At 30.5% G+C, this 14,450-nt stretch overlaps 1 protein-coding gene across 4 annotated transcripts in view; it reads right to left on the reverse strand.

Moving 5' to 3' along the window:
- hrm (solute carrier family 16 member hermes) overlaps positions 1-14,450 on the reverse strand; it is a 180,744-nt gene that overhangs the window by 139,269 nt on the left and 27,025 nt on the right. The window contains exon 2 of one of the 4 annotated variants that reach the window (XM_075372183.1): positions 11,590-11,853. The exons of the other annotated variants lie outside the window; for them this stretch is intronic. The gene's annotated coding sequence lies outside the window, so the exon portion shown is untranslated. The remainder of the gene's footprint in view (positions 1-11,589; positions 11,854-14,450) is intronic. 4 annotated transcript variants of the gene reach the window in all.

Below are 14,450 nucleotides of genomic sequence, written 5' to 3' on the forward strand. Positions count from 1 at the left end.
GTCAACGAAAACCAGGTGATTTCGAAGTCGAGAGTTCTAAGGTTCAAATCCTAGTAAGAACAGTACTTTTATACGGATTTGAATACTAGATTGTGGATACCGGTCTTCTTGGGTAGTTAGGTTTCAATTAAACACATATCTCAGGAATGGTCGACTTGAGATTGTACAAGACTGCACTTCATTTACTGTTTATACACTTCATTTTATTGTTTATTCTCCGGGTTCCGGAGAAACTGTGTTATAAAGAGAAACTGTGTTTGAAAAATGTTGAGAAAATATAGCCAAAGAAACTATATACCCTAATCCTTGAAGAAATTAACCCCAAACGTTTATTGCAAAGAAATAATTTTTTGCATGCGGAGCAAAGAAATTGCTCCACATGCACGAGTCTTTGTATCAAATTTCATTAAATCGGTTTGTCCAGACAAGAGTTTCAAACAAGCCAACACACGTAACATACGCACGAAAATTACCCTCGCACTACTTTTTTTTTTTTTTTGTTTTTTGGGGTCCCTGTTTCATTAAACATCGAGAATTGCAAAAAACTCATACCCCATTTTTTGTCCGATTACCTTAAATTTTCCTTCTTGCAGCATAGCTCTAGAACTATGATGCCAGGAAAGTAAAAAGTAAGCCTGTAGACACAATTTCTTCAAATCAAAAAAAAACTAAAATTGTTTAAATCATCCAAAGGAAGATATCACATAAAATATTTTTCAAAACCTTTTAAAAATGTTAATTTTTTTATCTATTATCGAGAAAAGTTATTTCTATGAAATGCAAAATAAAACAGACAAAAATAAAAACAATTTATTTTTCTTTAAATGTTAATTTTATCATCACTAAATTAGAAGTTCGAAAATAACTTTTACTCTGTTTTAAAACGAACATCGATTTAAAAAAGTCAGTATTAAAAAAACAAAACATTTTTTGAAGTTTATTTAAAAATTTTAAGTTTTATTTAAAACATGAATAATCTGCAAAAAAAACACACCACCATTTGAAAAAAAAACAGTTTAAAAAATTTGCAACTTAATAGATAAATAAATATTGCAACACAGTAAATAAATTACTAATGGAGTAATGTCCATAAGAGACCCGTAAACAGATTACTATCAAAGAAGGCTTTCTAATCCGAAAGTATAAGTGATTTATTTTTGTTTAGTCCCAAATTTTCTGAATAATTTTCTCAACGTTTCACGTTAATATACTGTAAATATCAGAATCAAATCGGCTGTATTTTGTTAAAATATTTTATTTAATATTACTATTTTTTTTTTGTGCTATGGTCATCAGCTCTTTGGAAATTAGTAGCGTATGAAAAATGCCGTGCCTGATCGGGATTTGAACCCGGGACCTCCGCACGAAATGCCGAGCCGCTACCTACCCATCTACTGAAGTCGGCAATAATATTATTATAACATATAATAATTTGAAAATAAGTAATAATATTTTTAAAAAAACAGAATATTTTCGAAAATCTACTTGACCGTATAATTTTTTTTTCTGAATATTTTCAACTCACTTTATCTAGAAAAAACTACAGGATCAAATGAAATATTTTAATAACCTTTATTAAAGTGTAAAGTGGTCAATCATTTTATTATTCACTTGATGAATGGAGTGTAATAATAATATGTTAATAAAGTATAAACTATTCTTTTTTGTACTGCATAACTAAGAAATATTTATAAGTACGCTAAATATTTTTAAAGGAATTATTTTCTGAAATTAAACAAAATGATAATAAAGTTTAATTGTGGAAAGAATTTTTGCTATTTATGAAAATAGTTGAACAAACTGTATTGCAGACTGGTCGGTTTCTGAATGAGCCTGTTGATACTAGAAAAGAGTTTATAATGCTCTGCACAGCGACTGTCTGCCTCGTGCATGCGAGCTTTTATCATCGTTCACACTGTTTACTTCCTATCGTTGCTTTATCTTTTTGTATTTAACTCTTTTAGTTTTTGTATTCATCTTTTTTCTTTTTACTGTATTTTCAGCTTTAGTATTCTATTCACAATACCTCAGGAAGGTTCTCTGTGTACCGAAAAAGCTGTAGTAAATTTTTAAATAAATTTTGTGAAAGTTAAAAAACATTTTTTGGTTTATTTTCTTTTGGTAAGTAGTACAATGTTAAAATAACAAAAAAAAAGCCTTACTAAAAAATATTATTAAAATGCAGTCAATATCATAACATTTATGATACGTCAAAACGACTACAATACGATAAATCATCATATTGTTTTTGTAATTAAAGAAGAGGATATACATGGGAATAGAGAATGGAAATTTGTAGCGTTTGAAAAAAGGCATGCCTGACCGGATTCGAACCCGGGACCTCCAGATGAAAGGCTAAGATGCTACTACTCCGCCACTTTTCTTTAAATATCTATTTTTTATACTCGTATTTAAAAATTAATTTATTAGTATAATAATATTCCAGAAATCTTAAAATATTTAAGCTGGTTTAACAATATAGTTCTATTAAAAAATTTGATTTTGCAAATTTTTTTTATAATAATATAAAATATCATAGTTTTAGTTGCGACTGATGTAACTATGCGTTGACATTCACCGGAGAATATCGACATTTGCCAGACATCGGTCTTTCACGGTAACATAAATACCAAATATAAAATTTTCTGTTTAAAAATAACCTTTCTTTCTTAGGTACGGAATAAAGAAAAGGAGCTTATGAGGAGGTTTCTATCACCGAGCCAAAGTTGAACTTGGCTAGTGCTGTCATGATGCAACCTAGTCCAATGCGTATCTTTCCTTGGGCAGTATGGACGCTGCTACGACAGCACATGCGACTTCCTCCGCGAAGGGAGTGAATTGAATCCTTCAAAAACTAGAGTCTCATCAGGTGCGTTCCTGCTACACTGAAAGGCTTCCAGTGGATGGACTGAAGGAAAATCGCGCCGGGAGAATAGCAAATATTTTGCTAATCTCCTAAAAATACTCCAAGTAAAAATAACACTTAAAACCCGATCTAAAAGCACCGGATAGCAGTCCAAAACTCCGTCCAACTTAAAATAAAAGAATATACAACCGCCATTAAATAATTAAATACCCGCTTGATAAACCGAAAGACCCAGCAGCAAGCGAATAAAGTCAAAGCTCTACGATTAGTAGGGGGGTACATATCCCCCCATAATCTTGCGATCCGATATACGCTGTTCAGTTCGGACCGGAACTGGCTAGACTGGTAGGGATCTAGATAGAACCAGCCTAAAGCTAAATCTTCCATAATCAATTACAATTGATAATTCAGCTTCGTATTATATTTAAATTATAATTTTTAATTTATTTTCTATAGAGAACTAAATTTGTTAAATTCAGTATAGAATTTACCGAGTCTATAACGCAAAACTACTAAATTAAAAAAAAAAAAACTTAATGTGGACACCACATGACTTCGTTGTACGCTTATTAAATTACATAAATACATTGTTTTTTTAATGAAAAGTACATAAAATTTTATTTCATTAATAACTTCTGATATTTTTTCATAATTTTTTATTTTATTGTTTTATCGAATTATAATTTAACGTTTTTCTTTTTTTTTTTTACAATCAGAGATTAAAAATTATTAATAAATCAATATATTTAAATTAAATAAAAGAAAGTTAAAAAATAAAAAGATGAAGTTTGATTCAAATCGATGTGCCTTAATATATATGCCTTAATAAGGTCCAAATATTTCATTAATTAAAATTTTATTTGGCTTTAACTGTGTAACCAATAAAAATAAGTACCACTTGTATATATCGTTGAAAAGCTTTCAATGAGAGCTTATTACTGCAGTTAAGAAAACATCCAAAATTCAAATTTTTGTGGATTTTGGGCTTTTTTGGACGCGTTTGGTTCAGTCGATTGCAGTCAAAAAGGGAGGTGCACAATGAGATGTTACAACAATCCTAAAACCAAAATTTCAACATCCTACGGCTAATCGTTTTTTAGTTATACGAGATACATACGTACGTGCGTACAGGCGTCACGCCGAAACTAGTCAAAATGGATTCAAGAATGGTCAAAATGTATATTTCGTTGAAATCTGAAAACCGAAATTTTTCGCGATCACAATACTTTCTTTACTTCGTACAAGGAAGTAATAATATTTTTTTTCTTTTCAACTTTTATTTTATTAATATATAATGCCAAACAAATTTAATAACCAGATTTAATGTACTCCAATGCGTTCATTATATAAATATCAGTAGAAATAACATCGATATTATTTGTAGAGTGGGAGAATGATCCCACACTTCAGATACTACAGCTTTGTAAATTAGTTTTGCATTTAGTAATAATTAAATCATTATTAATGTAAAACAATTGTACGGAAAGATAAGCGTAAGCCCGACATATTTTCTTCTTTTTTACTTCCTTGTATGAAGTAAAAGGAAGTATTGTGATCGCGAAAAATTTTGGTTTTCAGATTTCAACGGAAAAACCCATTTTGCCCATCCCTGAATCCATTTTGACTAGTTCGGCATGATGTTTATGCATGTCTGTATGTCTGTACGTATTTCATATAACTCGAAAACGATTAGCCGAAGGATGTTGAAATTTTGGATTTAAGGCTGTTTTAACATGTGCACCTCCCTTTTTGATTGCAATCGACTGAACTAAAAATGTCCAAAAAAGCCCAAAATCCACAAAACATTAAATTTTGGACTTTTTCTTAACTGCAGTAATAAGCCCTCATTGAAAGCTTTTTAACGACATATCATTAGTGGTACTTATTTTCATTGGTTCCAGAGATATAGCCAAACAAAATTTTAATTAATTAAATATTTGGATCTTACAAGGGAAGGGACATCGGCTTTTTCATTTTTGATTATTCACCAAATAATCCAGTAATAAAAACTGAATATTTTACACCGTTAGGTCGAAATTAACATTTGTAACCAGTATATAGGAAATCACTAAACGGAATAGTTTAATTAACTTTTATTTATATGACACACCAGAAATCTAAAACTTTTGTTAATCAGTACTCGAATAATACTGATCTAGTAACATGAATAATAAAAGGACTTTTACTCTATCCTAATATTTCACTTAAGACTGTTGAATTAATAATTGTATAAATACTTAATGTTAATAAAAACTAATACTTCAGCAATTTTGTAACTGTCTACTTTATTAAAGAACTGGAGGATCGTATCTCACTTTCAAATGAAATAAGTTTAAATGAAGTTCAGCAAAAAATGTGTATACGTAATTTAACAGGCGTACAAGGAAGTCATGTGTTGTCCATATCAGATTTTTTAAGTTAAAAATAATTATATCCACTTAGCTGATGAAAAAAAAGATGTCAATAACTTACTGAGGGTTAATATTTTTTTTCTGTATTCGATTACTCCTACATGGCTATTTAGAACCTAGCCGCTTTAATATAAATCACCTAGTTCATAAAAGGAAATTGTTATCTAAAAGATAGTTACAGTATTAAAATTAGATAGATATTTTTGTATCTGTCTATATAAAAATAAACTGTTTTTCATCAAAATTATTTTTAAATATGTCCATCACGAAAAAAATAAATAACAAAAGTAAAAAAGACTAGAGTAAAAATATAATTATAGAAAAAGTAAATTATTTTTGGTACATTTATAATAAATGAAGAACTTTAGAAAAAGGGCCAATATGGAATAACTCCAAAAAAAAAATTAAAAAAAATTGCAAAACAATCTAAAAAGTTATTATTACTTGGAACCTGCAGCAGTTTTAAAAGCGTAACCGCTATTTAATATTACTATTACTTATTTTTTGTATCTTTCGCTATTTATAGTTTATATTTTGTGACATTAACCTTTAAAAAAATTGCAAAGATAGAAAGTAAATATTGTAAAAGAATAATAATAAATTATCACTAATAAATAATAATAATAATTATAATATTGAATTAATTTTTATTTAACCTTCATTATGCTATTATACTCGTATAGTGAATTATAATAAGATAGAAACCTGACATACAATTACTTAATTTCCGACCAAGCCCTATTATTCAACTGCGACAAGTTCAATAACTATTGTTTTTTTTTTCTGTTACATTACTTCTTTGTTTATTCTTACACACGTTTTTTTTTCCACTTAATCATTAACAAATAAGTAATTTCTAAAATTACGTTTACGTTACGTCTTTTTTATTTAAACAAATAAAACGGAACCCACCGGGTAGGTCTAGAGGTGAACTCGTCTTCCCAAATCAGTTGATTTGGAAGTCGAGAGTTCCAGCGTTCAAGTCCTGTTAAAGTCAGTTTTTTTACACGGATTTGAATACTAGATTGTGGATACCGGCGTTCTTTGGTGGTTGGGTTTCAATTAACCACACATCTCGGGAATAGTCGAAGTGAGACTGTACAAGACTACACTTCAATTACACTCATACATACCATCCTCATTCATCCTCTGAAGTATTATCTGAAAGGTAATTACCGGAGGCTAAACAAGAAAAAAAAGAAATAAATAAATAAAACGGGTGATTTAAAAACGGCTTCACAACTTTAAAAGCATATAAAAGTTTATCGAAATAACTTACAGATTCGGTTGAGGTCTCACTTCATATAAAAGCCCATCAAATTTGTCACCCAACATTGACTTTGGTTCGATATGACTTCCATTTGTAATGCTTTCTCCGAGTTGTTCCATAGCAGCTTCAGGGACGCGTGGGGTCCTGGAGATTTTGTATGTTTAACAAAACAAGCTGTCAGCACGTTTCGTACCAGTAAATGTATCCATTTTTAACAACACTAGTGACAGTGATGGTGGCCGAATTTGGACCTAATGAACTACGTGAGCCAAAACTTGACATGTTTTTCTATGAAATAAGACCTCAACCGAATCTGTAAGTTATCTCAATAAACTGTTATATGCTTTTGAATTATCCTTTACTGGATGTTTTCACACTTACCGACACGATATCGGCATAGTGTCTGCACACTGTCATAAAAATTAACTTAACTTATGAATGCCTTTCACACTCACCGACATGTCGGCGTCGGGTCGTTACAGGCGCTGACGGTACTGTGTCGTCTCAGTTAGTCTGAGGTATGAACTAAAAATGAGTTCACTAAGGGAGCTAGGAGTGAATTACGTTATTGCGCGGGGTTCCTGCTTCCGCGAACTCGGTTAGCTAGTTTAGAGGGCATAAATGTAGAACATTCAAGATGTCCGTATGAGGCCTGCAGCGAAGGCAAAAGCTGAGTTACAAAATCACCGATGTAAATGTCTACCGTGGCATTTACATCGGTGGCATCCCAATCGAGGCATGGTTTATTACTGTGAGGTGTAATCAGTTGATGTTCTATAAAACGACTCCCGTTAAAGGCCATCAGGGTTAGAACGGGGGGGGGGGGCGACCGGAATCGTCACAAGGTGGGCTTCTTCCCCTACGGTGGTTGGGACGTGTTATTTCTGTTCATTATTTGTTTTTTACTAGGTGCGTGTATACTGCAAGTTACAATTTATAAAATATTTGAATTTAAAAAAAAAAAAAATTTTTCTGTAAGACATGACTAATTTTAAATATGATGTAGTAACTTTATTTGAACTTGTAGAAAGTAAGCCCTGCTTGTGGGATAAGTTTAATGATGATAATAAAAATAAATTATAATAAAAAAATTTTGAGTAGTAAAACACAAGGCAAAAATCACTGTAACCGAGAGACAACAATTAAGTTAAAACTTGTAATGTGAAAATACTCTTGTCGGCGTCGGTGTCGAATCTGTAAAGTGAAACCAAGCCTGCCGATATCGTATCGATGTCGGTACTGCAGCGTGTCGGTAAGGGTGAAAACAGCCAATACAGTTGCAATATATCTTGACCGAATAGTTAAAAAAGTGTAATACAGTATTTCTTTTCATAAACACAAAAACTTAATACTAACAGTAATAAACAAAAATACTAAATAGGCAGTAAAAAGTAATAAATATTAAAAAATATTTACTAGCCCTAACCAATTTTTTAAATAAAAAATTTAAAACAAAAAAATTAATAATACTAATCTAATAACTGCCCTAAAATATAAAAAATAATCATTTCAATTCTTGTTTAAATATCAGCTTCTGACGACGTAACAAATTAAGGATTAATGAATTGTTTGTATTTTTTATTTTTAAATTGGCGCTTGCTTCAGAATAGAAACTTAAATAAATTGAAAAAAATTATTTTCAATACATTTTACTTCTTATCATAGCTCTAGAGCTATGCCGCAAGTAAAGTACGATATTCAGTCAAAAAATGGAGTATGGGTTATTTTGCATTTCTTGACGTTTCATGACCCAGGGACCCCAAAAAATAAAGAAGTGGCAAGTAATGTCGTAAGTACGTACGAATGTCGGCATGTTTAGCGTTTAATAACTTCTGACTGGATTAACCAATTTTGATGAAATTTGGGACAGGACTCGGATTTCTAGGCAATTTGTGGGTAAACGTTTGGGATCAATTTTCTCAAAATTTTTCAAACATAACACCACTTTAAATTAAGCTCCGTACATGCATGCACACTTATTTTACCATTTGCCCTCAAATTTTTCCCCTTCCCCCAAAATCTAAGAAAATCTACCTTTTTATTTATTGCATATTTTTTAACCGAATTTTTTTTTACGTCTTCCTAAGCATAGAAGTAGTGCAAGTGATCAAAGAAAAGATTTTAGGAGCAATATTGGGGTGGAGGAGCCGATAAAAGTTTCGATTTTTTTTTATTTTCTAAAACTTTTTTTGGTTTATTTTAACTTTTAATAACATTATTACAATAAAATTTCATCATAATTTTCCTCGACTCCTAAAAAGGAAATCTTGGGTAACTTTTTATTGGTTGAACATTTTTAGTGGAATTTTTTTTAATTTTCTTTTATTTAACATAGTAAACGTAGAAAAATTAATAAATTTTCTAGGAAAGTGATTTTGAAGATGGAGGAGCAGAAAAAAACGATTTTTTAAATCTTTTTTTGGTTTATTTAAATATATATAATGATAATTTTACAGTAAAACTTCATCATAAATAACCTCCACCCCAAAAAAGTTTAACTTTTTTTTAAGGGTAACTTTTTTCATGTATCATTATTTTTCTACTATATAATATTTTAAATAATTAATGCCAGGAAAGTATTATAACTTTGTTTTCAGCTTTTTGAAGTATGCATACACTTTCAAAGAATAGAAGAGTAGTAATAATTTTAATATAATAAACTTAAAAGAAATCACAATCACTTAAAGTTTTTCTTTATTACATTTAGGTTTTTCTAAAATCACTTTTAATTCGCCAGAAATATATCACTCCCTAAAATATGTCAATGTTTTTAACTAAGTATCTCAGTGACGAAAACAACCTTTTTTTCTTATTTTAATATTCCTGAAATCATAACATCGGAAAGCGGAAATCTTATTGAAATAAAAAAATTAATGTAATTATTTCTTCTGAAGGTCAATTTTTTATAATGGAGATTACATGAATCCTCATTCGTCCTCTGAAGCAATACCTTACGGTGGTTCCGCATTGCTAAGCAGAAAAAGAAAAAGAATCCTTTCCTTTAAACTGACATGGAATCAAAAATGATCTTTTAAAAAATTTATTAATAATCGCGCCCTCAAAGTAAATTTTCCAAATTTTTTTATAAAGATGATGTAAACTAATTTATAAGAATTTTATATGAATAAATTAAAAAAAATATATATATTTTTAATAAGTAAAGTAAAATATTTTATAAAATTCCATTGTAAGAATACATAACTCTTATTTTAAAAAAATCAATCTTCATCTTTAGTAAAAGATACTGATCGATTCTATATGTAACTCGATATTAACTTTATCCATGAGTTAAAATAGCTAGAGTAAATCCGCATGTATAAGCACACACACGTATACGCGCGAGAGCGCATATATGCTAGATATAACCCATTTATTTTCAGCATCACCGAAAACGAGCATTTACTACAACTATATATTCAACACAAAGGATGAAATGAAATAATTGTATTAGAGGTTACTGAAGCGTTCTACGCTATTTCTCAGATCATAAAGTTGTTTACTGACAAGATACATTTTACAAAGGATACGTTTATATTAATAATAGAGGCTAAGAAGAAAAAAGTTCACTGAGATGTAGAGACTGATTAAAAATCAATCTCCATCAAGGACGTACAATATAGGTTACAAAATGAGTTTCTCTGCTATAAATGTTGTAAAAAAAAAATACAGAGATAAACGAAGATATATGACAATACGTCAATCAGATCTTGAAAATTAAATAAATAAAACGTTAAGTAGAATGTGGAAAAAATCACATTAAAACACTTGAAAATAAAGCGTTTTAACAAATTATAAAACAAGAATATATTTTATATTTATCAAAACATTAATAAAAATACTATTTAAGTTGAACAAAAAAATTTATTTTAAAAATTATATGTAATAATGATAATTAAAATGACATTAGGGAGGCGAAAATCAAAAACCCAGAATTAGAAAAATGTGCAAGCAAAACTGGTCTACAAATTTCATACGAAAATCGAAATGAATTTCCAATAATAAAAGTAGAATTCAAACAACAATGAAAATTTCAGAAGAATAATAAATCAAAAGAATCCAAAAATTTAATTATTTAATGAAATAATTACCCCGAATATTTAATAAATCGTACGTTTGTTTATACGTACGATCGTCAGTACACGAGTCAACATAATTTAAACAAACAACCTACGCTCGCTAATAGGCATATTTTTTGTCTTTTCTTTTTCCTGTTTAGCCTCCGGTAACTACCGTTTAGATAATACTTCAGAGGATGAATGAGGATGATATGTATGAGTGTGAATGAAGTGTAGTCTTGTACATTCTCAGTTCGACGATAACTGAGGGTTAATTGAAACCCAACCACCAAAGAACACCGGTATCCACGATCTAGTATTCAAGTCCGTGTAAAAATCTCATTAGTGTAACTAGGACTTGAACGCTGTAACGCTGTTAACCACTAGACCAACCCGGTGGGTTATATTTTTTGTCTAATACATTGTAATAGTACGTTTAATAAGTTGTTTTTTGACAAGGAACTGAATCAAAATAAGTGGTGGTGAGATAACAAACAAGTGCCTAAATTAATTCATATTTTATACATACACATACATCTATCCTATTATATCTTAATATATCAACAAATACTATTACAACCTCGAACATGTTTATACACGAGTTTTGACGGAGAATAATGTAGAAATCTATCTACATCAAGGACGATGTAAAACATATGTGAATTTTTATATCTACTATAAATATGGTAAAAAAAGGAAAAACAAACAAAGATGACAAATAAATCATTAAAAAGTTAAACAAATAAAATATTGAGTGGAATATTTTAAAAAACAATTTGTGATAATTTTTTTGTAAAGCGTTCAAATAAATTACATTAAAACAAGATTGCAAAACATCTGTCAAATACAATATAATTCAAAATATTATTTTAATTTTGTAATATACAAATAACGGGTGTTTCAAAAAAGACGCAACCCCTTTGTTTGACGACGTGAATTTATTACAAAAATATTAATGTTAATAAAATACAACAATATTCAAATTACCTTTAAAACTTTACAGTAGATGTTCAAAATGATTTCCTGTAGTCCCAATGCAGGTTCATATACATTTCATAACATTTGCACCCACTTTTCGTAATGTTTGCTCAGTAATGTTTAAAACCTCACTTTCAATGTTAACCTTCAATTCGTCAGCTGTACGACGATTGTTTTTTAAAAACTACACTTTTTAAATACCTCCAAAGGAAAACGCTGCGGGGATCTTGGAAGCCACAACCCTTTTGATATCAAACAATGGCCAAAAGATTCCTGTAACATATCCATGCGTTTCATAAGCAATATGACACTTGCGTAAACCTGCTGGAACCAACATTCTCATTAGTGTAAATCTAACGTGGAAATAAATTGTTCGATTAAGTTGCGATAAACTACACCATCTACAGATGGTGTACACCCATCTTACAGATTTATCAAAAAATAAAGGCTCTATTACAAGACGCAAGGAGATCGCACACCAATTTTACGTGCGTGTAATGGTCGTTCATTAAACACGTGAGGAATTTCAGCGCTCCATATTCGGCAGTTTTGGCTGTTAATGTAGCCATCCGAGTGAAACTATGCTGAAATAAACACAATCCAAAATTTCAATACCGTTGTCATCAACATGAGAACAAAACCGACGACAATACTGTAAACATTTTCCATGGACTACTTCTTTCAGTTCTTGAAAAACACAGATGCGATAAGCATGTAATTCTAATTTTTTAATAGCCCTGAAAGCTGTAGATAGTGAAAGCCCACCCTTTAAAGATAACTTTCTGTGGGATTTTCTGGGTGAGCGAGTCAAACCTTCTTTCACATCCTCCAGAACCTCTACTGTTAATAATGATGGTCGACCTGTGCTTTTACGATCGTGTACATTCCCAGTCTCACGAAATTAATTAATCAAACGCAATATTGTCGCCTTATTAGGAAATGAAGAATTGGGAAATTTTATTCGAAACTCATCTTTCACTCGTTCGTAAGATTTATACGCGCAGTATCAATTATAAACACATGTTTGTCCTTGGAAAACGATGTAGTTAGCACAATAGAGAGGAATTTATACAGATATAGCACTAATGCATAAGAAGGATATTTCAACTATTGCAAGTTGCTAATCTTGAGAACAGTGTTGCCAAGTGACATGTAGGTAAATCTATTTTGAAATTTTTCAATAATATGAAATTATTGTAGCAGTGAGATTACATTTAAAAGCAATATTAAACTTTATAAGAGTTTATTTCGCTCTACTATTTATAAAGGAAACTACAGTTTAACTTTTATCAATGACCACATTATCCCTTGTTCACAGTAAACTTTTCGTAACTTTGATCAGAAATCGTTCGTAGGCTCACCTGCTGCCGTACATTCTATTGAATGTTATCGTACATCTCAATCGCTGGCTGTCGGCAGTATTTATAACCCCGGGCCTATAGTCCAGGAGAATTATGAGCCGGGATGGGAAGAGATGAAATAGCTCGATTTAAAAAAAAATACTTAAGTTAAAAATAAAAAAAATGACTAATATAACTTTGTCTTTTGGAAGTTTAGATGAAAAATCGTATGAAAAAAATTTGCTGCACTTCTTGAACTTTGCGTTTGCTCCTGAAAATGTTAAGGTAAAAAGTATAATTACACAATATACCTTTAATTAACAAATTCATTACGCAAAAACTATTTAACCGCTTTTGATGAAATTTGGTACGGTGATTTGTATTTCATTGAAGCACCCATATCTCAAAACAAAATTGTTTTAACAGATATTGAAGTAAGCATGTCAATTTAACATGAATTTTCAACCATTTTTACTTTCTTGACATCACAACTCCACAGCTGTGCTACAAGAATGTAAGTATGGTAATCAATCAAAAAATAAGTGTACTATTTATTTGTATTTCTCTAAGTTTCATGACCAAAGGACCACAAAATCAAAAAAAAAAAAAATTGGAGGTAATGTTCTTATATACGTATGTTGGCATGTTTAAAGGTTTATAACTTTTGACTGGATAAACCAATAATGATTAAATTTGGCACAGAGACTCGTGTATAAGAGGCAATTTATTGGTGAAAGTATGGGGTCAATAATTCCAGGAGAGGGGTAAATAGTTTCTTTGATGTCAATTTCTTCAAAAGTTTGCAAACATAACCCCATTTTATATTAAACTTAGTACATAAGTACATGCTTATCTTAACATTTTAAATAAAACTTTTTCCCTCAAATTCTCCCCTTTCCCCAAAACTGAAAAAAGTTATTTTTTAATTTACTGCATATTTTTTTATCCGAATTTTTTTGTCTTCCTACGCATGTAGTAGCGACCTACCTCGTTCGTCTAGTGATGAACATATAATTGCGAATCAGCTGATTTCGAAGTCGAGAGTTCTAAGGTTAATCCTATTCAAAAATATAAAGTTACAAAAGTAACGTTTACTTTTGCATTTTACTATTAATTTTACACCAACTATTTTAAAGTGTTTTCTTCGTAGATTCCTCATATTGCGGATATTGAAATATCTAAATAAATAAAATTAATAAATAAGTTTCCTTTACCAAGACGGAAATCATGACAATTATCAAATCTTTACACAAAAGGTAATAGGGGCTAAATACTGAAAGATAAATATCTCCAATCACTCTAAGTACCTCTTTCCTCTTCTTTTTCAATTTTAGCCTCCGGAACCGCCGTAAGGTATTACTTCAGAGGATGATATGTATGAATGTAAATGAAGTGTAGTCTTGTACACTTCCAGGTCAACCAATCTTAACCCACCGGGTTCGTCTAGTGGTGAACGCGTCTTCCCAAATCAGCTGATTTGGAAGCCGAGAGTTCCAGCGTTCAAGTCCTAGTAAAGCCAGTTATTTTTAC

Source organism: Lycorma delicatula, chromosome 7 (assembly GCF_047948215.1).
Source record: "Lycorma delicatula isolate Av1 chromosome 7, ASM4794821v1, whole genome shotgun sequence".
In the NCBI taxonomy this organism is placed as follows: Eukaryota; Metazoa; Arthropoda; class Insecta; order Hemiptera; family Fulgoridae; genus Lycorma; species Lycorma delicatula.